This window comes from Lonchura striata, chromosome 1A (genome assembly GCF_050655825.1).
Source record: "Lonchura striata isolate lonStrDom1 chromosome 1A, ASM5065582v1, whole genome shotgun sequence".
Lineage (NCBI taxonomy): Eukaryota > Metazoa > Chordata > Aves > Passeriformes > Estrildidae > Lonchura > Lonchura striata.
Genome location: NC_140741.1, coordinates 56,825,208 through 56,850,001, shown reverse-complemented (window position 1 = coordinate 56,850,001; position 24,794 = coordinate 56,825,208). Strand labels below are relative to the sequence as shown.

Here is a 24,794-nt window from a genome sequence, read left to right as displayed (position 1 = left end):
TCTGATGACTTAGAAATCCTGGAAGAGTTTTGAATGTCTGTGATTCCATTGCACATCTAGAGATCATCATGAAGGCACCATTGTTGCCTGATAGTCTGGAAATTATGGAAACTGTAACAGCTATAACAAAAGGCCTCTGGGAGGAGTTTCTGTATGCCACAGGCTTACTGGGTGGGATTCATTTTACTAAACACAGACAATTCCTCCTCTGGACTACATTTATTGTATGTAGAAGGAAATAGACATTTATAGGGCTTGTTGTTTTCATTTTGCAGCACAATTTTTCTCATCCCTATGCCACTGCCTGAAATAAAACAGATAAATGACTTGTTAAATACCTGTTTTCTTCATAGATTTTAAAGGGAGCTAACTCTTTCAGATCTAAAAATCCATGCCATAGCTGCCTAAAGTTGGTTGTAATAGGTTTGCTTTTATTCTAATAACAGCAGGCCAAAAGAGAGCTTAGTTTGCTTGGGGGGATGGTTTTACCATCCCCAGTTTTTTTCTCTTGTTCTCAGGGGAGCTGGAAGCAGAGCAGGAATGCACACAGACTTCTGCTGTCTGTTATTTTTTCTTGTTAAGAGTACTTTGTTGTCTAATGATTGTTCTAGAATAAAGTGTCAAACTCATCCGTGCTTAAAATTTTCAGTGTTTCAACCTGTCTTCCTGCATTAAGTTTTTTGGGCTTCTTAGGAAAGTAGTCTTCACATTGTTAGTTTTGGACAAGATGCAACTGGTTGATCATCTCTGTTTCCAGGATTTGAACAGCCACACTGTGCCCTGGTTAGTTTCTGAAGCACTGAATTTCACTTCTTGAAGATGTCCTTTGTGGTTTTCCTGTATTTCCTTTCAGTGGTCTCATTTGAAGAGTTGTGGTCAACTGCTTAATGTCCAAGTGAGACCAGTGATGTTCCTCAGGGATCATTATTGGGACTGGTGCTGTTTAACACCTTTCCAGGCACATGGACAGTGGGATCAAGTGCAAGCTTGCTGGTGACACTGAGTTTTGTGGTGCAGCTGAAATGCTTGAGGGAAGGGATGCTGTCCAGAGGGATCTGGATAGACCTGAGAAGTGGGTCCATATGAACCTAATAAAGTTCAGCAACAGGAAGGTCCTACACCTGGGTCATGATAATCTTAAGCACTATTTGAGATGGGTAGAACATAAATTGAGAGCAGTTTTGGGATTTGGGTGTAAATTAATTGTTTTGGAATGTTATTCTTAGAGTATCATTACCTTCTGTCCTGCTTCTATTCCTTTCTACTACCAATGAGGTCTTCAAATGATAAAATAACTTAAAAGCACCCTATACTTATTTTGAAATTATGCGACTTGATCATCTGGTGTTAGATAATGTCAGCAATTCAGAGAGGGAATTAAACACATCGGCTTAATTTGTGACTGAGCCTTATTGCAGCTGATTTTTAGGGTCTTTGAATCCAGTTCCAAGCAAAAGTCAGTGGAATTTAGGGCTATGGCAGTAGGAGTAAGTTTGTAAACTGAATGGCTGAATAAGGCAGTTTCTTCTGTGACACCTTACTGAGTTACTGTGGTGGTACAGAGGAGTCTACAGCAGATTGCATAACAGACCATGAAGAACTCTGCTGTGTGTATCTGACTATAAGCTCCCAGATTGGAGTTCCTGTGTATGGACAGTCAGCATCTAGTTTCTAGACTTAAACATTAGAACTGCATGTTTAGATATTAATTACCATGTTTTCACTATATGGGACTTGTCCAAGAGTTTGTCCTACCTTTGAGAACCAGGTAACCAGCACAAGTAGTCAACCTACTCTTAAATCAGAACACTGAATTTCGGATATTTCTATGTCCTCTTTTAGTTGCTTTTTCTTCCAAGCTGCTTATGAGCTTGCTGTAGAAAAAGTTCCTTTCAGTCTGTCCTTTAAAATTGTTTTCAGTTTTACTTTTCAATGGTTTGTTTTTCAAGTTTGAGGTGTTAGTATTCCAGTTGTAGAGTTGGTTATCACTTTTTAAGTCATCTAAGACTTGACAAAAAAGCAAGAAGCAAAGGAGCCTCAGAAGTTACATTTTAAAATTGATTGTGTATTTACAATTCTGTCATCTTTGTTTTCTTTATCAGTTCCCAGCTTGAGCTAAAAAACTGACCACTGTATACTGATGTTAAATGTATCAGAAGATTGTTTGGAAACAAGAAATTCAGAGGAATGTATAACAGCATCAGTGTAGCAGACCTCCCGTGTATATTTCACCCTATTGGTCAGTGGCTGCTTAATGTCATCACTTCCTGATGCTGCAGGTCTGATGTCATGTTCCAAGTGACTTATGCAGTCAGCAGTGCAGGTGTGTTAGGAGAGCTGTAATTGACAGTGGACAGAAAATATTAGTAAGTTGATCTTTTAGAGAAATAACTCTATGTGGCTTTCATAGCCCTTAAAGTGAGTTGAAAATACTATAAATACCCATCATTAGCACTATTTACACCCTTGCTTTTGCTAACTTTTGAGTTGCTGTTATTTTTGTTTTTCAGAGTGAGGAAATGGGAGGGTGAATTTGGGAAGTGAAGTTGACAGGAAGCTGACACTGTGCTGATAAAGGAAAATAAGGTATGTTGGGCTGTCTTAAACCACAGATGTTTCTTCTGAAATATGTAGAGACTAAATTTGGAAATTATCTGTTTGTGTAGCCATTCACTGTAGTTCGTGCCAGGCAGTTTGTATCCGTAGATGGATACTATTTTCAGCAGGAAATTAAGGAAGCCACCTGTCTTCACTGTGTCCCTGTTTTCTCATGACATTACCCTTCTTTAATTCTGGCAAGAATTAAGAATTACAAGAAAGTACCATGGCTTACTACAGAGATATTTATATCACAATCACATTATGTCTCCATCTTGTATAGAAATACTTAAATTAGCTTTAAATTAATTAACATCAGTCAAATACCCTTATCACTATAGATTCAGCAGCAAAGAATTCAGCACAGATTAACTTTCTGAATTTGCTTTTCAGTCAGGCTTTGCAGTCTGTGCCAAGTTCTGTTGTTTCACTGCTGAACTGCCTGCAGGCCACCTATGTAAAATGTACCTTGATACAATACAGTCATGCCTTGCTGGAGATGTAAGCATGCCCTGTTAGTCTGGATAGCACCAAGCAGAATGGGCTTCTCTTGTGGTCACAGTCTTTTACTATAACCTTGAGATACCTAATATAGCTGGCATATTTTGCAATTTTTTTGTCTCCAAAATTTTATGGAGGGATGTCCAAGTTCCAATGGCATAAAACTAGATGAAGATTGAAATAATATATCAGCAAAGTAATATCACTTACATTAGTGATGAGAAACAACCTGTTGGAAAAAAATAGTGATTAGAAACAACAGGTGGGAATGAAGTTTTGAGGCTATGCGTCTCGAAGTGGTGGCTGCTGAAAAATAAATAAGCTACTAACTCTAAGTCCATGGCATTCATTGAACTTCTTGCAATTAGCAATGTACTTTCTAAAGAGATCTGGATTTTTTGCCTTGGAATAGTAAAAATACTTGTGTTCAGGAAGGAAGCACTTAATGGACAGTATTAAAAATCTAATAACTGAAAGTTTAATAGCTTCAGAAGGTACATGACTAATCCAACTAGCTGACTAGGAAGGCTTATGAATTTGGAAAGTCTCATGATGGGACTTTCAGCTCTTTAATGCTGAACACATAGATACAATAAACTAGAAATACCCAGGTGTCATGGTAAAACATAAGATGCAAAAGCTATCAGGTACCATGAGTTTATGAGCTGAAACCCTTATAAGTTTCTGTTGTAAAGGAAAGTAGTTGCAGCTTAACAGTTTCAGAACTTTTTTTTTTCAGATGTGGTAATAATGCACTCATTTTCATGTTCTTACTTGGATCCATGAATTACTTGAATCCAAGAGTTAATGAGAATAATCACAGCAACATTTGCTTTAAAAATATTTTTTAAAAGAAAGGCTGAGTTTTCCTCAAGAGATCTCATTCCTTTTAGAAGTGTATTTTATGATAGGAGGAATTACCCCATTTAAATCACAGAACTTCTTCCCCTGTTACTGAGTCTCTATGCAGCTGTGAGAATGGACACTGAACTTCCACCTGGTGAGACAGATTCATAAGGACAGAGGGATCCTACCCATGGGAGTTAAAGATGTACATTTTTGCAGTAAGAAATTCTAAGTAGTAGCCACTGTCAACATTTCAGTATCCTCTTGAAAAAAAGGAAGAGATCTTATTTCTTAGGGCAAGATTTTAGAATGCATTCGAATATAGGAATATATCTAAAATAAATAATGGGAAATGTAAGCCTTTGTAGTAGTTGTAATGTGGGCAGTATAGATGGGGAGGGGTCCAGTTTTCCATTCCCTCTGATTTTCATCCAGTTTAAAGGCTGCTCCATATTTTGTAAGTTAAAACATTTCCAGAGGGATCTTTCCAAAGGGAATGGGGCAGATCATTAGAAAAGTTTATACCTTTACTTCTACCCACTTCTGGTCCCAATCTAATGGTATACTCCCATATAGCCCCACCACTGAAGGGCTTCCATATGAATGGGAGAAACGATGACCGCCGTATCTTCTGTTTGTTTCACTGAGTAACAAAAAAAAAAAAAAAAGAAAAAAAAAAGAAGAAAAAAGTTTTGGTTTCTCTGAATTCATAGCAAAACTACCATGGATTTCAGTAGTATTAAGATTTTACCACTGGTGTTTTTATTGGCCTCTCTGAACTTTCTTTTCTCTGCACTTCTGCTCTGGTGTGTTGTCAGGTCTTTTTGAGAACAAGAGGAAGTGCTTACTCTTTTGTTTAAGCCAGTAAATCTGGTTAGGATTTTGTTGAGACTAGAGTTGAAGCACTGCTTGAGGTTGCTGCTGTATTATGTATTGAAACAGTCTAAGAAAGTACCAGCCTACAGTTATTTACTGTACCATGTTTCATACAGGGTACAGGAGTCTAGAGGCAACAGCCAGTTATTCTGACAGGTGACTTGACAACAAAACATTAAAAGTGTCATTCTGGCCTTACCATACCATAGGACTAATGGAGCAATTGCTGCTTGCTATGCCATGAATTCACTAAAACTGTCAACACTATTGGAGACTCTGCTGACATTTGTGGAACTATTGTCAACTTCAATCATACTTCTGTCAGAGTATTTTATTTGCCACAGTAACTGACTGATGGTGTCTTTGCTGGAGGAGTTTAAAAGAGCTGTAAATTCTGCTCAACTTCCCTGTCGTTAGCAGCAGCCAGTGTGCATCCTCATCGCACGGTGGGACACTCATGTGGCTGTATGAAGCATATCAGTACATGAAACAAATGTTTCCAGTGCTGGTTATGATTCTAAACTATCACGACTAATAGAGATTTTGATGTTGGAGTGTGTGGGCAAAGTGAGGGGCAAAAACGAAAATAAACCCCAGTTGTTAAATTGTTCAGGCTTTTCATAGTGTTTCCATTACGAGCAAGAAAAGATAGAGAATAAATTACACAAAAATGAAGCCAAATGTTTGGAAGCTGTGCTCTTCAGGCAGAGTTCTGTGGACTTATTCAGATGAAATTCCTGCAGAAAGCCTTCTCCTTTGCTGGTGAAGTAAGTCTAAAAGCCTTTCAGGCTAAAACAAACTTTTAGGGATTTGTTACAACAATACTATGGTTCTACAGAGACAACAACATGTCCATAAATTGAAACTAGTCATCTGACAGTCTCCATTTGTCTGACCTATTTTCTACTTGCACTCTGTAAACACCCACAAGAAGAAAATTTGGGGATGGCAGAAGGGGCAGTTAGAGGGACAGACAAGAGAGGCAGAATGTTATATAGCTTACACATGCCTTATATCTCATAATTTATAATCAGAAGAAAATGAGGGAAAGGGGATGATCAAAGAATACTAGTGTCCTATGAAACATGAGCCCAGAAGAGTGGTTCCTTCCTCTTGGCTATCACCACTGACTGATGTGGGGGTCGCTATCTCAAGAGTCACCATAAGGACCTCACTGCTCTTTATCTTCCTAAAATGGATGAAGGAAATAGTCCACAATCTGAGAAAAAAATCTTTCTCAGGTGTTCATGTTCATCTTTCCAGAAGTTGCTATCCCCAATACCAGGATGGCAGAATGTATGTCTGCATGTCAGTCATCCCAGAAGACAGTCTGATTCGAGGCTGGTTTTTTTTCATGTACCAGATGGTGAGGTGGAGCAGCTGAAGATACTTTGCCACACTGCTCTATGCACCTAAATTTGCCTCACTGATTATGCAGCTGAAGCTTGAACACATGTAGTGTGAACTACTCAGTCACATTCTACAGCTAGCAGCCATAACAAAATCCTAGTTGATGTTGGTTTTGAGATCTAAATTGTGCTGATCAGTAGGTTCTGGAATTCGCTGCTCTTTCTAACAAAGGTGGGATGTCTGTTTTACTCAGAAGCATAAATCTAAAAGAAAACACTGGATTCTTTCTATTGCATTGAAAACTTAAGCTACTGTTTTCGTAATAATTGCACCTTTTTCCTGTGCTTTGCATTACCTATGGCAAATATCCATGGCTAGTTGTTAACCTGCTGCAAAACCTATTAGAAGTGTTACTGAGGCTAGGAAATTTACTGTTAATACTAAAACAGCCCAGTTTGCAGCACTGCCAACACATTGCACATCCTGATCTGCCCTGGATTTTGACATTCAGGGAGATTATTAACTTGTAAACCTGTATGGTTTTCCTCATGAATGAATTCTGCAAGAGATACATGTGTAAGTACAGCTTCAATGCGTCAACAAGGCAAATACACAATCGTTCCAAAGCACCATTATGTTCTCCAAAATATTGACAGGTCAAGTAAATAAAGTAATGAAAAACATTAATTCCACCAGATATATGTGTAAAGGGAGCCCTAGAAGTCAGTGAGAGCTGTGTGCTTGGAGCTGGTGCAGTACTTAGCACTCAGTTATGAAATAACTGGGCAATAAGACACAGTGACCACGTGAACACAGTAATTATAACACTTGGCAGTGCTTATGTGATGACTGACCTCTTGCCAGTGCGAAAAGCAAGAGCTGTGCCATTCAGCTAAGGAGCAGAAGTTCTAGAGCAGGAAGCGGGAATAGCTCATGTTCTGTCTGGATTTCCAAAGGAGAATTGCACACAGTGAGGACTAGAGTGCCATTCAGCTTCCCTATCTCCCTGAGGGCTGCTCTGCGCTGCCCTATCTCCACTATCCTTTCCTGTTCCTTCCTCACCCACCCCATGGACACAAAGCGTACATGGGTCAACATAGTGAACATGAAGGCACTCCAGCTCTCAGCAGTTCTTTCTCTAATAACAGAAAGCCTGGCTTACTGTAAGTCAAATTTTAATGGACAATATTTTTCTTTAAAATATTGTCTTGCTTTGCTATTTGCACTGCTGTTGAATCTTAACTATGTGAGGAGTGATAATAATAACAGCTTTGCTGGCTTTTGCAGCTTTGCAAAGTAGGTGATAATATGGCAGCTTTCACAAGTAACTTCCATGAAATCTTTAAAAATGTGGATATGAGTCTAGGCTTTAGAAAGCCTAAAGAGTGAAAAAAGGGCAGTAGGGCATGGCACAGATGAAGACATCCACCTTCTAGAACATGTAAAAGCTGAGATAATGTGAGACCGGTAGCATATAACATTTTTATAGAGCTTTTCTATAATTAGTTATTGCTTTTATTCTAGCCTCCAGCTGACATATTGTAACCAGGATTGATGGGATAATTACCAGTGTCAAGGAGACCAAGTACTCAGAGTTTGTCAGAAACAGCCTAAAAAAGAACGATGGAAAAAAGGAAGTCCCCTCCCATGCTAAAAGCATAGGGTCAGTCACAGACAACCTGTGGTGGTAATAGAAAGATTTTATAAGCAGGAGTGGAAGTAGCGGAAGCCAGGCTATGAAATTTCAGGGCACTGGTCTTTCCATTAATTGTTCATATGGAGAAATACCTGGCAAAATCCCAACAGGAGAGCTTATAGCCTCTATAGCCTCTTTTCACTTATCATTTTTCTCCTTTCTTATGTAGGATCAAATGAAGAAGATCTGATCTCTGATTCTGCCCTGCTTTTCCCTTGATGAGAGGAAAGTAGTCAAGACTACCTAACTAAAGGAACAGTGTTTTATTATCTGTTTTAATCTGGGCTTGTGGGTTACTCTAACTGAAACCACAAAAGACAGCAAAGATATAGTGCCTGATATAAAATGACCAACATTGACTCCTATACATGTCATACCAATGTGATTATTTCTTGTGTTTGCTGATTCATACAATGCTACTCTACAGCACAGAGATTTCATACAGTACCCCAGCTGTGTTAGCTAAGTTTGCAGCAGTTTGCCACTAAACCTACTGAATTCTTGTGCTAATAAACAGGGTTTGGCTGCAAACATGTTGTTTGCACTGTTCCTTAGCAAAGGTACTGAAGATCATAATTTTGTGCAAATCTTAGTGTTGGCAGACACTCAAAATGGTACTAAGAGCTGGTTTGTCAAATTTAGTTTGGCTTCCAGAAACACCTTTTTATAAGATGCATCTAATGTACATGGGTTCTATGTCACCAGTGCGATATTCAGGATGAGCATTTTGATAAGAGCCTTAAAGAAAACTGTCTTCAATAGACTCTTTTTTCTAAAGTGTATCTAAAGTGTATCTTTTGAATTAATGGAGAACCCAGCTGTTTATACTGGTGTCCAGAAACTGCTGCCAAGGTTTTGTTTGTCTAATCTAAAAAAAAAGAGCATTAGGTCAAATGCTTGTGTTACAGCACTGTAGAAAAAATATTTACAAAACTTTATGAGGGAGGTTTAGTCCACAGTTTTTTTTAAAAAAAAAATGAAATGAAAGATAGTTCAAAACTTTTCTATAAACATTGTAAGAAAACATTATAAACCTACAATAACATATATTTTTAAGGTATATTACATCTTCCTCTCTATTATCCCATGTCCTATAGTCGTAGGATAATATCTAGGTTTAACTTCAGAATCTTGTACTTTATGATGATCTTGATTCAGAAACTGTTTTTCAGCCATAGGAAACACTTGATGACTGTGATACAACCTAATGACATAGACTATCTCTTCAAAGTTGACTCCTGTAGCAGCAGATGCAGTCTTGTGCATCTTGACAGTGAATGAGTGGCTGAATCTGTATCAGTTGAAATTATTTGCTGTATAAATACTTTTATACTTCATTAGCATTCTTTTGCCATATAAATCCCATATTGGCTTTTTTTGTCAATAGATTAAGTCATATAATGATTTAGCCACGTGCCCTGTTAGTAGATTCTAAAGCAGGCTTAGAACACAGATATTTCGGCACTTCTCAACCTGCAGTGTTGTGTTGTTAAACTGCCTGCAATGTTGGTGACTTGGGAAGCAGCAACAAAGGAAGCCTGCCAGTAAACAAACTTTATTGCAGAAATCTTATCACAAATGTCAACATAAAAAAGAAAATGTAACGTAAAAATGCATGTGTTGATTCACAACTCCCAGTGACACTCATGGAATAGACTGGTTGGGCGGAGGATTAATGCAATATATAACAGACCTGATGCAGTCTTCCTTCTTTGATTCTGAGTTGGTTATTTAGTCATGGAACCTTCACTGCTTTCTGTTAATGTGAATTATGCACTGACTGATGAAGAGCGGGAAGTCTCTCATGTTTGTGCCTATGCTATGCCCGAGTGAACTGGACTACTGACTGATCACCCACCAGTTTCCATGAAGCCATGTTATTACCTTTTGATCAGTGTGTGTGGGTCTCCTAGGTTGTCTAAAATTGCTGTCATTGCATTTGCAACGTATGTCTTAAGTCTATTAAGAAGTGCTTAGCAGCTATCTTGCAAGAAGGGCAGATAAATTTTGATGTCCAGCTAAGTGCAGCATAGCCATCCTGCCTATATGATCTGTACATGTGTACATCTGGACCCATGTTAAGGGAAATGTAGGTCTGAGTCTCTTTTCCTCCATCTTTCTTATATGTACCTCATGTGTATGACTGAATTTGAAAGTTAAACCAAAAAACAATTTTGAAGTCAATGTATTGTCTGTACTTCATTTCTCCAGCTCCAAAACTGGATGAAATAGAACATTGCTGCTATTTCACTCCCAATAATTGTATTGCTGCAAATTAAAATAAAAGGCTGAAGTGCTTGAGTACTGCTATGACTGGGATCATGAAATCATCATACACGATTGTATTGTAGGTTTGCTTCTTGTTCCTATAGCAACATACAGGCAAGATCTCAAGGCTCTTTACAAGTATTCATGAATTAAGCCTATGAGGTCAGGGATGGTGATTATTCTTGTTTACAAATAAGGAAATGCAGAGGTTAAATTGCTTGATCAAGGTCACACAACAAATCTGTATCCAAGCCAAAAATAAAAGCTGACTCAAGTCTGTGCTTCAGTCACCAGCTGATACTCTCTGTTTGAAGAGCTGTGCAGGACTGAGGGGAAAGCCTTGTAAAAAGTCTACAGATTTCTTCATTCAAAATGTACATTCCAGCTCAGATTGCCTCACTTAAGTGACCTTATATTTTTATCTCTTTGTCTATCTAAACTTTGCCCTCATGAAAACATCATTATATCCAGTCAAAGCAGGAGTAACATGATTTTGACAAGAGTTTTTCAAATCTCTGACAAAACAAAACTGAAGCCTATGCTAAAAAATTCTAACAATTTCTCCATGCATGGTTGCTAATTCTTCAGTGTCAATTAGATGAAAAGGTCCAGAACATACGTAGTTAATTTCAGTGACTACATAGATGAAAAAACCCCAAATGTATTTTTACTAAGAACAACTATGAATTTTCTCTGGAGTTACCACAGAGATATTATATTGTATGATGAAAAAATAGGATTTGTTAATAGGCAACAACAAATAAAAGTGCATGTTCCTGAGTTTGTTTTTAAATCACAGGAAAGGGAAAACTGTAAACTCTAGAAGTTTTTTTGGTATCCAGCCTCTGCTCCTGCTTCTGCATATAGTGCTTGCCAGTGCCAGAATATTGTGAGCTGAGATTGAGGACAACAACAGTCACACTTTTTAAAACTCTATTGTCCCACTGGATGCTGTTTGTCAGATCAAAGAGTGGAAAATAGCAAGTGTACTCTTAGGAATGTCCTTTTCTAGTCTGAGCTAAATAGTATAAAATGCTTTCTTGCTCCCTTATCTCTTAGGCATATAGATGTCTGACCCAAGTCATGCTTTGTCTAGATACCGCTCCTTACAGTTATTAGATGGATGTTGGGCTGCTTGTTAGCTATATGTGGTCATGCTGGTTTTTTGGGTTTTTTTTTGTTTTGTTTTTTGTTTGGGTGGCTGTGACTGGGAATTTTACACTGCCTAGAGGAATGGTTTGCTATTCTACCCTCAGGATCATTGCCTACTATGGCTGTGTTGTAATTCTGCTGATGAACATGTGCAGCTGGGTGAATGTCAGTAATTTAGAGAGGAAAAGTCTTGTGAGAGTCGAAGATCGCATTTAGCAACATCTGCAAGTCTAAGTAAAATGTTCACAGAGGCACTAAGCAGTAAGGAGGCTTATTGGACTGGCTTTATTGCTTAAAAGGAGCTAAAGCAGGGGTGGGTTAAGGACAGGAAAGGGGAGGATCAGCACTTCCACCTGAAAGGTAAAGCAGACCTGGAAGTGAAATAGCCATATCAATAGTAATGTAGATATAGCTATAGCTATAGATATAGATATAGATTAGATATAGCTCTCCCAGTTGGAATGAATATCTGATAATAGTCTCAGCTTCTCAGAAATTCTGCACACATGAGCATTAAAATCTGTGAAACCCTGAAAGGATAGAGTGTAAGGGTCACATAGGATCTGCTATCAATCTGCATTTTGATCCCTTTGTTGAGTGACAGCTGCACCTCAGTTGTTGCTGTTGCCCTCTCAGCTGGGTGGTCGGAGATCTGGAGGACTCAGTCTCAGTGTAAGGCTCTAGTTTAGTTTTTTTGTTAGTTTGTTTTTTTAGTTTAGTTTACTTTTTAAATCTTTCACTAACCTTTTTCTAAAACTTTTGCAGCAGACTTGCTTGAGAATTTATATGTAACCAAATTACTCAATATGACCAATCCCTACCTTGCTTTAGAAAGGATCACTTTGTACTGTGTAGTTGGGTACTCAGCCTGAATTTTCAGGCTGAGATTTTGACTGACTATAGATCCAGGTGTTCTTAGGTTTTGCAGGTCAGAGAAAGTGAAATGGGAAAAATGTAGCAATAGATCTTAGATTAAACTGTGACTTTCTGCTTGACAATCTCAGGTGCAGGCCATTAGTTCTTCTTTTCAAAAACGATACTCACATTAATCTTGTAGAGATTTTTACACTTATGGCAGTCAATGTTTAAGTGGGAATACTTTGAAGAAATGGAATTACAGGCTTTACATTAAGAAGATCTACTGATCTTTTAATGCATTGAGATTTTTGAGAGAAAATGGCTTCTTCTGTATATTTATAGTTTTGCTCTACTTTCACAGGTTGGAGAGGAAACAAAACACTGTAATTGTATCTGTAGGGAATTCCACCTTTTACTTAATTTTCTTGCTCTCCTCTTGCCTTTGAAAGATGGAAATTCTACTTGCCACTAGCAGGATGTTGCAGCTTGATGGGAGATGGGTAGTTTAGAAGTGCTGAATAGAGATTTGATTCTGCGGAATACATGAGTCCATGGTCCAGGGTTTCACCTCGTGGGAATGGAAATGCCTAATTTTCCACACTAACCTGAAATTTCTTCCGATATTGAGCAAGGTGCATCAGTGAGGTAAAAGGCACCAAAGAAACCCTTTGCTGTATTTGGAAACAGATAAACAAATGTTACAGACAGCACTCTCATAGTTAGCTACATGTCAGTGTGAAGTAATGAACTTCTTTGTCTAGCTACCACACAAAGCTGATAAATTTAATGGAGAGAAAGTTTTGCAGAATGTAAAACTGGGGTCCTGATGGCTGGTCTTTGAGGCATTCTCCTTAACGTCAGTTGAGTTGCCACCCAAACTCAGCTGCACTTTTTCTGAAGCAGCCTCTTCTGAAGTCTTGTAATCACAGATGATCCTAGTCAGGTGAATTTACCCCTGTTATTCTGCAACTTTGATGATCAACTGAAGTGCAGTATCAAACTTACCTTACTGCTCTGAAATGCAGCCTATCACTATATATGATTTTCTGATAGCTGGAAGTGCTTTTCTGAAATGCATTCCTGGAGCTAAGTAGCTCTTAAACAAGTATAGGAGCCAGCTTATTGGTAATTTGTCTCTTACTGATCAGATTTACCTTATTCTAAAAAGTTAATGAGATGAACTCTGAATTTTTTAAGCAGCTTCAGTGCAAATCTTAGTGAGTAGTTATGAAGCTTTATTAAGGATAGTGAGGGGTGCAAGCTTATCTCTAGTTTCTGTGGAGCCTAACCCTGGTAAGCAAAAAGACAAACATGAGAACAAAGGTGTTTGTGGAATATACTACATCTGCCCACCATACCTGATGTTAGTTTTCCTGTTGTGGTAGAGCAGAGTGGACTAGAAGAAGCGTTATAAAAGCTGAATGTGCCAGATTCTCATCTTTCATGTCTGGTAACACCTCCACGCATGGTCTGATTTAAACAAACCTAATAAACGTATCTGAAGCAAAGTACTGCTCAGACGTCATGTGGCCTTTAGAGAGAAACTGATGGAAGAAATTCTACACTCAGGCTGTCACTCACTCAGTTGTTGACACAACTGTCTGAGGGACTGTGAACTGGATGAGGCAACCAGATAAGGTTAAAAATAATGCAAACGAAAAGGGATCAGGAGAAGGTACCATATTCTGTGGAAGGGGAAAGGTTTTGGACTTCTTCCCCGAGCTGAGCTGTGCTTTGCACTGGCTGACTCCCCGACCTGGACAACAGTTTCAGTATTTGTCAAAGCCTTCCTGAGCAGATGTAGCTCACTAGGGAAAGCAGCAGAAAACCATCCAACCTTGTTTTTCACTCTACCATTTTAGCACTCTAAATTATCTCTAAGGAGGGTGTGCTGAGTACCAGAGCTAGTAGGAGATAAACAGCAGAAGCATGACCTCCTGCTCATAGTTTCAGGGGCCTATTAGTTTAGCTCAGTGTACCACTGGAAACCCTGTGCAAATAATTGTGTCATTGCACGTGGGGTAGGAAAGAGGACCAGTGCTAAGCAAAACAAATGACTGACAGAGAGGGTAGAAAAGAACTACACAGCCAAAATCTCCTGATTAATGAAACTGAGGTGTCAGCATGAGACAGAAGGACAGCCCTTGTCTTTCTGTATCAGCATGCAAAAATCAAGAGATTTAGAGGTTTGGAGAAGTCTTAGTGCTGAGAATGTGAAGTGCTGTATTTTTAACTAGCTGTAGGACTTTGAAAGAAATGTAGAGTGTGAAATGACAATGGGAGATTGTTAAACAAATGGGGGATTTTCCCCTTTAAAACCAAAGATAATTAATGGAAAGATTAAATTTAGATTTGCTTATAGAATTATTCTCTATCTTATCATCACGTAGAAAATAATTTCTTATTTCAATTCCGATGTCCAGTTAATAACACAGACTGGTGGACAGACAGCCTTTGGTGAATTACACACATTCTGCATGTTGATCTTGTGCTTCTAGCTTTGATGATCTCCCTTTGCCCCCTAGGGACCATCACCAATGGACCAGTTGTAGTAAGTTCATAGTACTTCAGCAAATGTAATTTCTTTCCTATTACAAACAAACTAACCATGGTATGCTGAACTGAATTAGGAGTGTGTGGATGTAACTAGGATTTTTTCACTCCTGGAAACTCAGCCAATTGTCAGTAAAATGAAAGCATGAAACTTGAGGTTAACTAGCACCAGTTTAAATAAATGACTAAAATGCAGTGCCTAGCCTTTGTCTGCTCAATGCTCCTCAAAGTGAACATGTAGCTTTAAACTGCCTTTTAAGTGTAGAGTCTAAAAAAGCTCACTACTACCACTCATGAAATTACCAGAGACCTTTTATGAACAGTATTTGTGTTGGTGATTTCACAAAGTAAATAAAGACTGGACATGTCTACAGAAGGTATTAGACTTGTTCTGTGGATAGAGGATGTCATTCCTCAGTTAGCTATTTTTAGCATAATATCAATTCCAATTTATTTACAATGCACGTTAAAGAAAATTGGTTGTGAGTTGTGAGCAACTGAATGTTGCATGAAAGTCTATTAATGCACAGAAACGAGGGTATGATTTGATGAGATAGGGATGTTCGTGGAAACACAGCTTTATGGGAATGCTCTGCCTTCCTGGTGGTGCTAAAAGCCCTGTCAGAGTGAAGGTGCTACTCCTGATGCAGGTCAGCTTTTTGGTCTGCTGCTCAGTGTAACCCCACAAATACTTTTCAAAGGTATGGCAGAAAGAGGGCTGTGTTGTTTCAGTGAAGGTCTTTTGTCATTAGCCTACAGCCAGAGCACTAGAAACACCTTTATCCACCTTCAGCTCTCATCTAAGTGGTGAACCAGTTGTTCCTGTACTTGTGCTGCTGTTCACTCTTTTCTTTCAGCTGTACTGTGGTAATCCATGTGAGGCTAACCATAAATCGATCAGTGAAATTATTCAGGTTTAAAATAAATTCCCATTCCATATTTGAAGTTCTGACTGTTCAGATGATATGGTATTAAAGAACAGTTCTATACAGGTAGTTGTACAACACAAATAATAAGAAAAAACATTTGGCCAAGTATAAGGACTCTGGAAGACTTTACTGATAGTTTGCTTGTGGGTAAAAATGTGAATAGAGCTACCCTTTAAGTGTAAGGTGCAGTTTAAATTTAACTTAGTTTATTAAAAGAGTATGGTTTTGTAGTAAGGGTAATCTTGCATTTTCCATCTTTGTCTGTGAGGCAGGTTTCAATTGCTCACTGATATTCAGGAGAGGTTTGTACCAGTCTGCCTAAGTGGGTTTGAAACTGGTGCTCTAATCATACAGATTGTTCAAATTCTTTTCTACTTGCTTAGTTAAAAGCATTGGTATTTTTTCTCCTAATTGCCCTTTTATCACACTGAAAAAAATTCTGCTTTATAATTATTCTGTTGATCAAGTTCTCTTTTATTTTGAATTGATAGGGCTCTGATAGGGTGCACAGTGTTCATTAATCTGATACAGGAATAAGCAGCTGTGGTGGTGTGATTTAAATAGTTACCTAACATCTACATCCAAGGCAAACTCAGGGTGACACATCCTTGGAAAGGTTCCTAGTGAAAACTGTCCTGGAGAGAGCATATCCAGCAAACAAAATTACCCAGGGCAAGGTTTGTCAGTTACTGCAATCTGAGAAGAAGCAGCTTGGAAAAACAAACTGGACATTGCTGTAGGAAGGAAATCATGCCAGTGAGTTCTGTGAGAGACTGGGCACATGGTGAAGCTGAGGGCAGCCTCAGAGATGTCCTCCTCAGTGGTACTTGGATGGGTCACTGAGGTCAGAAGAATTAAAATAGTCATGGTTGTACTCAGTGTCTGTGACATGTCTTTCAGCACTAGAACATTCAAATCCTTTGCAGTACTCTTACTTTAAAAATTATGTCTCTTCAATCATTAACATTGGGTTAATGGGAGTCCATATCTCCTTGCAATTTCAAGGTATCTTCTTTATGTCAGTTTTATTTTCCTATCTAGTCTAATTTTAAAACTTCTAGTTAACATGACAGGTGGTACCAACAACATGCCAATTACTGAACTTGCTGTAGTGTGAGAGGTACAAAGCACACCATTTTTTTGAGAGGATTTAGAACCTCTGTCTGGTAAGTACAGATGGGTGTAGCCTCCATATTTTCTGTTTAATAATTACTCCAATCTTGTATTTTCGTATAATGATATAAATATAAATCTATAGTGCAGCTGAAGAAATAGACTAGATAAATACTTTCTCACAAAGCGGGTAAAAGTTCCTCCTCAAATTTAAAGATATGGTACTTTTTAAAAACTCACCCTTGTTTATTAGGCACTGAAGATAACTCCTAAATGATAATATATTGGGTTAACTTTAGCAAGGAATAAGAGTCAGTCTTAAGTAATTCTGGCACCACTTTCCCAGAACTTGAGCACTGGGATTGCATTTTTGTAAGGGATATCAGCAGTGCACCAAAACCCCCAGTATTATACACATTGTGGTACAAAGCAATCCAAACTCCTTGACCACAAAGCTGATGGATATTACCACAAATATCTTTCTCACAAAGAACAAAATAATTTCAAGTTTATGGGTTTTCCTACACTATGCCTTGCTATAATTTGATTGCTATGCTTGTATTATATTTTTATTTTATTAAAACTGTGTAAATCCTGTTTAGAATATTTGCCAAAGATTTCACTGCATGATCTCTTAACTCATTATCAGTTTTTAATAAAAGCATAATGCATAACGTTTCCTAATAGTATATTCATTCCTTACGAGCCCTTCTTTTGGGATAGGTGTGAAGAAATAATGCAAGCATGCTAATTTTTTTCCTATTATATCAGATAATATTATATCCAATTTAAAAGTTTTGTGATTGTTCTCTTATTTCTGGGTGCTAAAATAGACTGTGACAATCCTCTGTATGGGATGCTAACTTACAGACTGTAGTCATTTTTATGAATAGCAAAACTGCCCAAAATTGCAGTTTTAGGAGGCATGAAGGTAATAATTTTTAGGTCCTATGCTCAAAGATGTTCCCATTTAAAAAGGAAAATAAAGTAAATTTAGCATATTTAATTTTGTAACTTAGAAAGTTTAAAAATTGGGTTTTGAAAAGGCATTGTGATTTGAAAATTTCCCCCTTTTTATAACAGAAAGTGTATTTTCTAGACATGAAAAAAATACCATTTTTTAGATGAGTAAAATGTTCTGGGTTAACTAGAAAGGAATATCCACATGTTGTCCAATTCTATGAACACAAAGTATACAAATATGAAGCTGCTTATGGGTGCCTGAAATTTTAAATTCATTTTAGTATGATATTGTATACTGAGGTTTTCTAGGCCTTTAAGAAGTTTGTGTGTGTATATATATATATATATGTATATATGTATTATATGCATACACTAAGCCATGTATTGCACTCACAGCCATTTTGAGCAGTAAAACAGTTGCAGAAGCAGCCAGAAATTGGTCTTATTTTGTTTGAACAGGAATTGGAAAGTTAACTTGTGATCTAAATAATATGTGTTTTATGGTTAGAGGTATATGTGTTCTTTGTGTTCCTTAGACTAGGACTTTGGGGAATTTATACCCTGTAGGACTTTTTGAACAGGCCAGTGACAAAACTGAGAATGGTTATTAATTGATTCAAGCAGTGTCAGTTATTCTAGTGTATCTATTGAACTTCTTCAATATTCCCCTAGTTTCATCTCTATGGCTCCCATATGAGTAGCTGGTTTGACCTTTCTGGTTGCATTGCCTTCATCCCTTTTGTGGGACTGTGGTTTTTTTTTAATGATATGAACATCAGTTCATGCCATAACAGTACCTGTTCTAATTGAATTCACAAAATTGTGTCTATTGAGATGAATCCTTTTGATAGGGGTTTTCTGTGCAATCAATATGGACAACAATGAAAGGGACTCAGTGGAGATAATTATTATACCTCTTATGTCACCAAGAGAATTGAAACCTAGGCAGATTTTGACTTTCTTGAAGTAACCAGAACTGTACATTCTTCCCACTAGCATTTGCTACACCTTTGCACCAAAGAGTCAGAAAAATTTTTGATGGCACAAGAATCAGCCATAGAAATGTGTTTATATGGAACAGAATGAGGTCTGAAGAAAAGTGGAAAAATGTTTTTGCTTGTAGTGTTTAAAACTCTCGTTTATAAACATTTGGATTTGATTAACTTCACCCTCAACAATAGCTCTGACTAAGCTTGCAATACATAATTTTGAGACCACAAAGAACTAAAAAATACAGAATGTCAGGGTTGACATTCTGGAAATGTGTAAAGGAAAGGATAAACAAATTAAACCAGCCCCTAGGTTTTGTAAAGGAATGTTCTGTACACTGAACTACAGTCGTAGGTCTCACTTGAAATGGTAAGGAAGAGTAAGCAGTATGAATTACTGAATGTTGTATAAACTTTGTGCATGAATAAAAGAGTGAAGAGGATGTCTCTTGGCAGAAAAGCAAATGTCACATTAGGAGGAAAAAGTTAATACAGATCATCAATCAAACATTAGTATGCGATACAATCTAATCCAATCTGAGGACTGCTAGAACTCTGTGAACTTGAATGTTGTCTCTCAAGGTTCACTGTGTGCACAGTTAATTCCCCAAAGAGTATCTTCTTCTGAAATGGGATTAAATATGGCTAACTTAAGGAACTGCTGTAAATTACTCCCAGAGGAGTTATTATTTAGCAGCCAGATAGCTGAGTATTTCTGCCAGGTAGTAAGTGTGAAGGATATGTCTGCATCTCTGCTTTCACCTTTATCAAGAAGAAAAGGTGCTTCTGGTGAAGCTTTTGGAGAACTAAGAACACACTGCTGAATGACAGGTGTTGCTGTTATTAAAATTGCCTATATTCCAGGTTAGTTATATATAGGGTTAAGAGTCTATGCTAGACTGCAAAAAAATTGCCAGATGAATTCTCAAAAAGATTGAGAAAATGTTTAAGGCTTAAATCCTACTTCCAAAACTGAGTTGAAAGGGGGATTTATCTCATCAAGTGTTGGTTGATATCTGGAAATGAGCTACCTCTGAATTCCGGGAAGTGGTACGCACAATGAACTAGATATGCATTTCGTCCTGAAGGTGACATCAAAAATAGGCCAATATTGTCTTTGCTGACCAGCTCAGGACTTTTCTTCACACATTTAATCCAGCATGATTACACATGGCAATCTAGGGATTTATTCAGGAGATTCTACCTACAGCTGTCAATCAGTTATTTCCTTTGGCACTTTCCAAGACCTAGATTTGTTCAGAAGTAATTTTTCTGCCAAGGAATTAGGGAATGTATAACTATTTTGGCCTGTAGTCGAAGGTCCAAGTCTTCTTGAAGATCCAGAAGAGTAGGGTCCTAAGTCACTCTGGCACTTCCTGTATGTTTATTTTCAGTGCTTTTGGAAAAGACACTGCTTTACAAAACAGAATAGTAATTCAGTTTTGTGAAATAGAAGTCTTCATCACATTCACAGTACCCATTGCTGAGCTTCTGTCACATGATTCTGAACTCTTTTCACATCTGCTGATGAACCTTTAGAAAAAAAATGCCCAAGTAGAAAATACAATTAAATTCCATCTGCAGGATTCACATCCTAACAAAAACATCAGATAGAAAAGGTCAGTGAACTAAAAGTCTTTTTTTGGCAGTGGAGGTAGGAGGTCCAGAAGAGTTTCTGCAAATAGAAAATGTAAAACAAATCATAAATGTAAATCAAAAGAACATTGCGTTCATGTTTATCTTGCAGATGGAACTAGAAATTCACAAACATTTATGCACAATTGAAAGGGGGTTTAAGACAACCTGTTGTCTGCCTATTATCTGAACAGCTGTTTGTAAGAGAATTTTCCACATAGGTCACTGCAGAAAAAGAGTAAGTGTTGACAGCCTGATGGATGTGTTTGGCTGGCGTGGTGCCCATCCAGTTGTACAACAAACACTTTCATGTACAGTAAGTGTCACACGTGTTCAGATTGCCTCTAACAGAGTAGCATTTCTTCTAACGTTATTCACAGAAATCAGAAGATCACTTGAGTTCCTAAAGAGCAAGTCACTCATCTCCTAAGTGCTCTAGGATTAAAAAGAGTAGTGAATGTTCAAATTTAACTTCGGAGATGCTCTTTATGTGAAAGGTTCCACCTGTTAATATGTGGAAAGGATAATGCTACTGTGCACACAGAGCTACAAAGTAAGCAAAGGTCCCATTGCCATGTAGAATTGCACCATTTCCTAGCACGCGTTGTTTCAATTAGTTTATATTGACTGGGATCTAAAATCCCAGGAGTCTTGTCCATTTGGTTTGTGTATGTAACTTATTGTGACTGCAATACAAATAAAAAAAACTTCAAGCCACAGTTTATATATATAAAGGAAAAGAAAGAAATGTCTTTATTTTTTATTTGCCAAAGGACAAATACCTGACTGTTTCTGCTAAACCTTTCTCTAATATTTCTGTGAAAAGAGAAAGAGACTCCAACATGGTAGACACTTGATCTGTTGGCCAGTCCTGGCCTGTTAGGGTATGGAATTGCAAATATGTCCTTTTTTTAAATCCTGCTGCTAGGTGGCTCAGTGGCTATATGCAAATCATCTAACTTCCACAAGCTTACATGCATACTCATGCATACCATGGAAAACACCTGCAGCTGGCTGGTTTAACCTTAGGCTGGAAGTGAATTTGGGGAAACTTTGTTTTGTGCTTGTCTGCCACTTATTTATAGAAAAAAAAAAAAAGGAATTGAGTTCCTTAACTACTCCATTCCTCTGTTGCTGTATTTGCAAAGTTGCTGTTATATTCAGCATTTACCTGCTTTTGCAAACTATTGTGAGGTATCTGCAAGGAGAATCTGCTTCTCTACAGAGTGCTCTCTTGCTATGAGCTGAACAGCTAAAACATGACTGTCGTTACTAGCCTGGCAAATACAAAAGCAATGCAAGAGATTTTTCCTCTCCTGTTTCTTGACTGCGTAGGATAGGCATTTTCATAATCTTAATATTTTTGAAAAATTTATTTTTCATATATATATATATATATATATATATATATATATATATATATATATGTGCTTAATCTATATCAAGCAAACCTTTGGGATCTCTCTGCTCTCTGGCAGGGGTTATTAATCTTACAGAAGGAAAATTAATTTTACCCCTACTTTTCATTGTAGGGGTAGGACAGCACATGACACTTTAACTCCACAGTGGAGGCACCTGAAAATATGTAATTACCTTCCTTCCCTTGCTGGGTAAGCTTCCAATGATACAGGCAGGGTAAAAGGTTTTTGTAAATGCTCCACCTTCTTTTGCCCCAGGCCCTTCTGAGAGTTTTTCTACCCCAGGAAAAAAGCCTGTTTGCTGTGTTACACTGGTAGAAGGTGAAATACTCTGACATCTGCTTAATCTCTGTAGCCATGTAAGACAAAGAAGACAGATCTATCTCCATTTTACAGATGTGAAAATGGACAAGGATTTTGAAAAGGCCTAGAGGTGTATCTGTGCTGGATGCAGAGCTGAGTTACTTCTATCAGATTTATTTTCCTGGGTGTATATTTGCATCACTCCTGTCTGACAATACACAGAAAAAGGTAAAATTTTATTTAACGTGAATATTTTTAGTAAGAAGTTGACAGAAGTGATCCTCACCATGTTGGAAGAGATGCTGTGTTTTAACTACATGGCTCTGGCAAATCTGCTATTTTTTTGCTTCTTGGATAACTTTTTCCTCCTTGGGTTTTTCCAGGGAATTTCTAATGCTTTCTCTGAAGAGAGATTAATATTTTTCTACTTTGTTTGACTACTAGCAACTCCATAGTGTGCTGCAATTTCATAGGCAGCTGGAGTGTTGGCTACTATGCTAGCTAGTTACTTAGGGTGTCGTGGTAGAGATTCAGAAGGGAGCATGTATTTCTGTAGAGGTATTTCTAAGCTATGGGTACAGCCATTAGCTGCTTAATTTTAGTCCCAGCTGCAGGGAAATGAGTTAGAAGAGCTGTTAACACTTAGCATTGTAACAATACCTTATTTCCTTGCCCAACTTACAAATAGTCAACATTCTAGAATTTAGCAGAAACTCATCTTTCCTGCAGAAACAAATGGAAAACACTGACAGTACAGACTACAAAAATGATGATATTAGAAAATGTGTAATGAAACTGGAGAAGAACCCCCCAAACACTGATTTGTAATTACAAATACTTACTTCTGCAATATGCCCTATCTCACTCCCTCAGAACTGAAGACCTGGGGTTGGCAAGGACTGTGCTGATTGAAATCTAGAGTGATTCAAATGCAAAGAAGTAATTCTTGAGTCATCCATGGCCCCCCAGATCTTTTATTGGCTTGGCAAACTGTTCAATTTAAGCTGATACTGTGCTCTGTGTATAGACAAAACTGGAGGTTTCAGCCAAGGTTTCCAAGTCTCACATGCAGTGAGCTGAAACCAAGTGTAAACTCTGAGTCAACAAAAAACATTATGGGTTTTGAGCAAAGGAGTCATGTTGCCACAAATGCCTTATTACTGTGTGTCAATACAATAGCATCGTAGTAGTATTTGTATAGATAGTATTAGATAATAGTATTGTATAGTGTCTGTATACAATAGTATTTGTAGTCACCAGTGCCTCCAGAAGCTGCTCAAACATGAATTAAAAGTTGCTCAGCAGGGCAATGTACGCTTTCATTGTCATTTGGGCATAAGTGTGCACAGGCTTCTTGCCTGCCTCCCTGCTTGATACAGACATGCACAGCTTTTATCCTCCGTGACACGGTTTTAAATTTTTTCCAATGCTAATCTTCCTTGGTGACTCTGCAGAGAGTGGGTTTGATCTACGTTGTTGGACTGAATGACCACGTCAGCAAGGTGCTGGGCAGAGTCACTCACTGGTGGTTGTTTCTGCAGAGAGGGCGCTGGCAAAGCTAAGTGGGCTCATAGACAGCAGCCTTGGTCACAAATGAGATGTAAAGAGCTAAAATGCAGTGAATACGGTATCAATTCTTTTTTATCACAGGAAGCAAAAGCTGCTATAATGGAAAGAGTACTATTCCTAACTACTAAAAATATACCTGCATGCATAAGATATATAAGACATTCAGAAAAGAGGAAATAGATTAGAGGCTGCTGTCTGCCAAAGTTTTTCACTAATTTTATAAAGTAATTTATTTTGTACTTATGGATTACTTTGCAAATGAAACAATTGCAACGAATGTTTTGGTGTACAATACAAATAGGACTATGGAATGGACTTGATATAGAAATGAAGAAGTAAGCTATGGACCATGAATACAGTATGTCCTGTAGTAGAGGTCAGCTATTTTATGCAGACTGAATAATACTAACCAATCCTAAAACATGAGGAAACATCCAATTCAGATGATTTACCCCATCAGATGTCGTCATCTCTTAGGTCAGATCCTTTCGATAATATTACAAGAACAAATCTATTTTTAGCCAGCTCTGTTCAAATATCATTCACTGGCTCTGCAAGTGCTTTGGTCCAAAGCCTGAATGAACAGGTGTAAGAATATTATCTGACCAAATCTGAACTCATGTATTTTATATATTGTACATGCTCACACTTTTATTTATAAAATGAGTTCACTGTCCCTGACATTTCACTTGAACTTTTTCTGTCTTGTCTGTGGAAATCTGAAATGAAAGAAAGCACCACCAGTAACTTCTAAGCTTTCATGAAAACAAGCAAGTAAAAACTACTTGAAAGATGAGAGGTTTTTTCCTCTTAGCTGATGTAGTGAGCTAAACACAAAGTTTATTTTGGTCTTTTAGTCTTCAGGAGTAAACTAAAACAGTCACAACTGTTTGGTTTTGTCTATGTTGCTTTTTTTTTTCTTTTAATTTAAAGTTTTTCCTACAAAAACTTCTGAGAAATATAAGAAAACTTTTAAATTGTCTGTAATGTATATTTTTTTCAAGAAAGAACATAGGATACAAGCAGAATGTTCATGTTTTTAAGGACACTGTATGGGAGTGTATGTGTCTGTTTAGTTTTCAGCAAAGATTTTGTAAGGAAGTACTTAAAGCATTATCATTATGCATTCTATAAAGATCTTTCCACTTCATGTATGGACTTTTTTTTAATGAAAGCT

General features: G+C 37.7%; 1 protein-coding gene across 3 annotated transcripts in view; it reads left to right on the top strand.

The window, feature by feature from the left end:
- Positions 1 to 2,567: 2,567 nt before the first annotated feature.
- Positions 2,568 to 24,794, top strand: part of EEA1 (early endosome antigen 1) — a 334,518-nt gene continuing 312,291 nt past the window's right edge. For all 3 annotated transcript variants that reach the window (XM_085570232.1, XM_085570231.1, XM_085570230.1), the window contains exon 1: positions 2,568 to 2,586. The gene's annotated coding sequence lies outside the window, so the exon portion shown is untranslated. The remainder of the gene's footprint in view (positions 2,587 to 24,794) is intronic.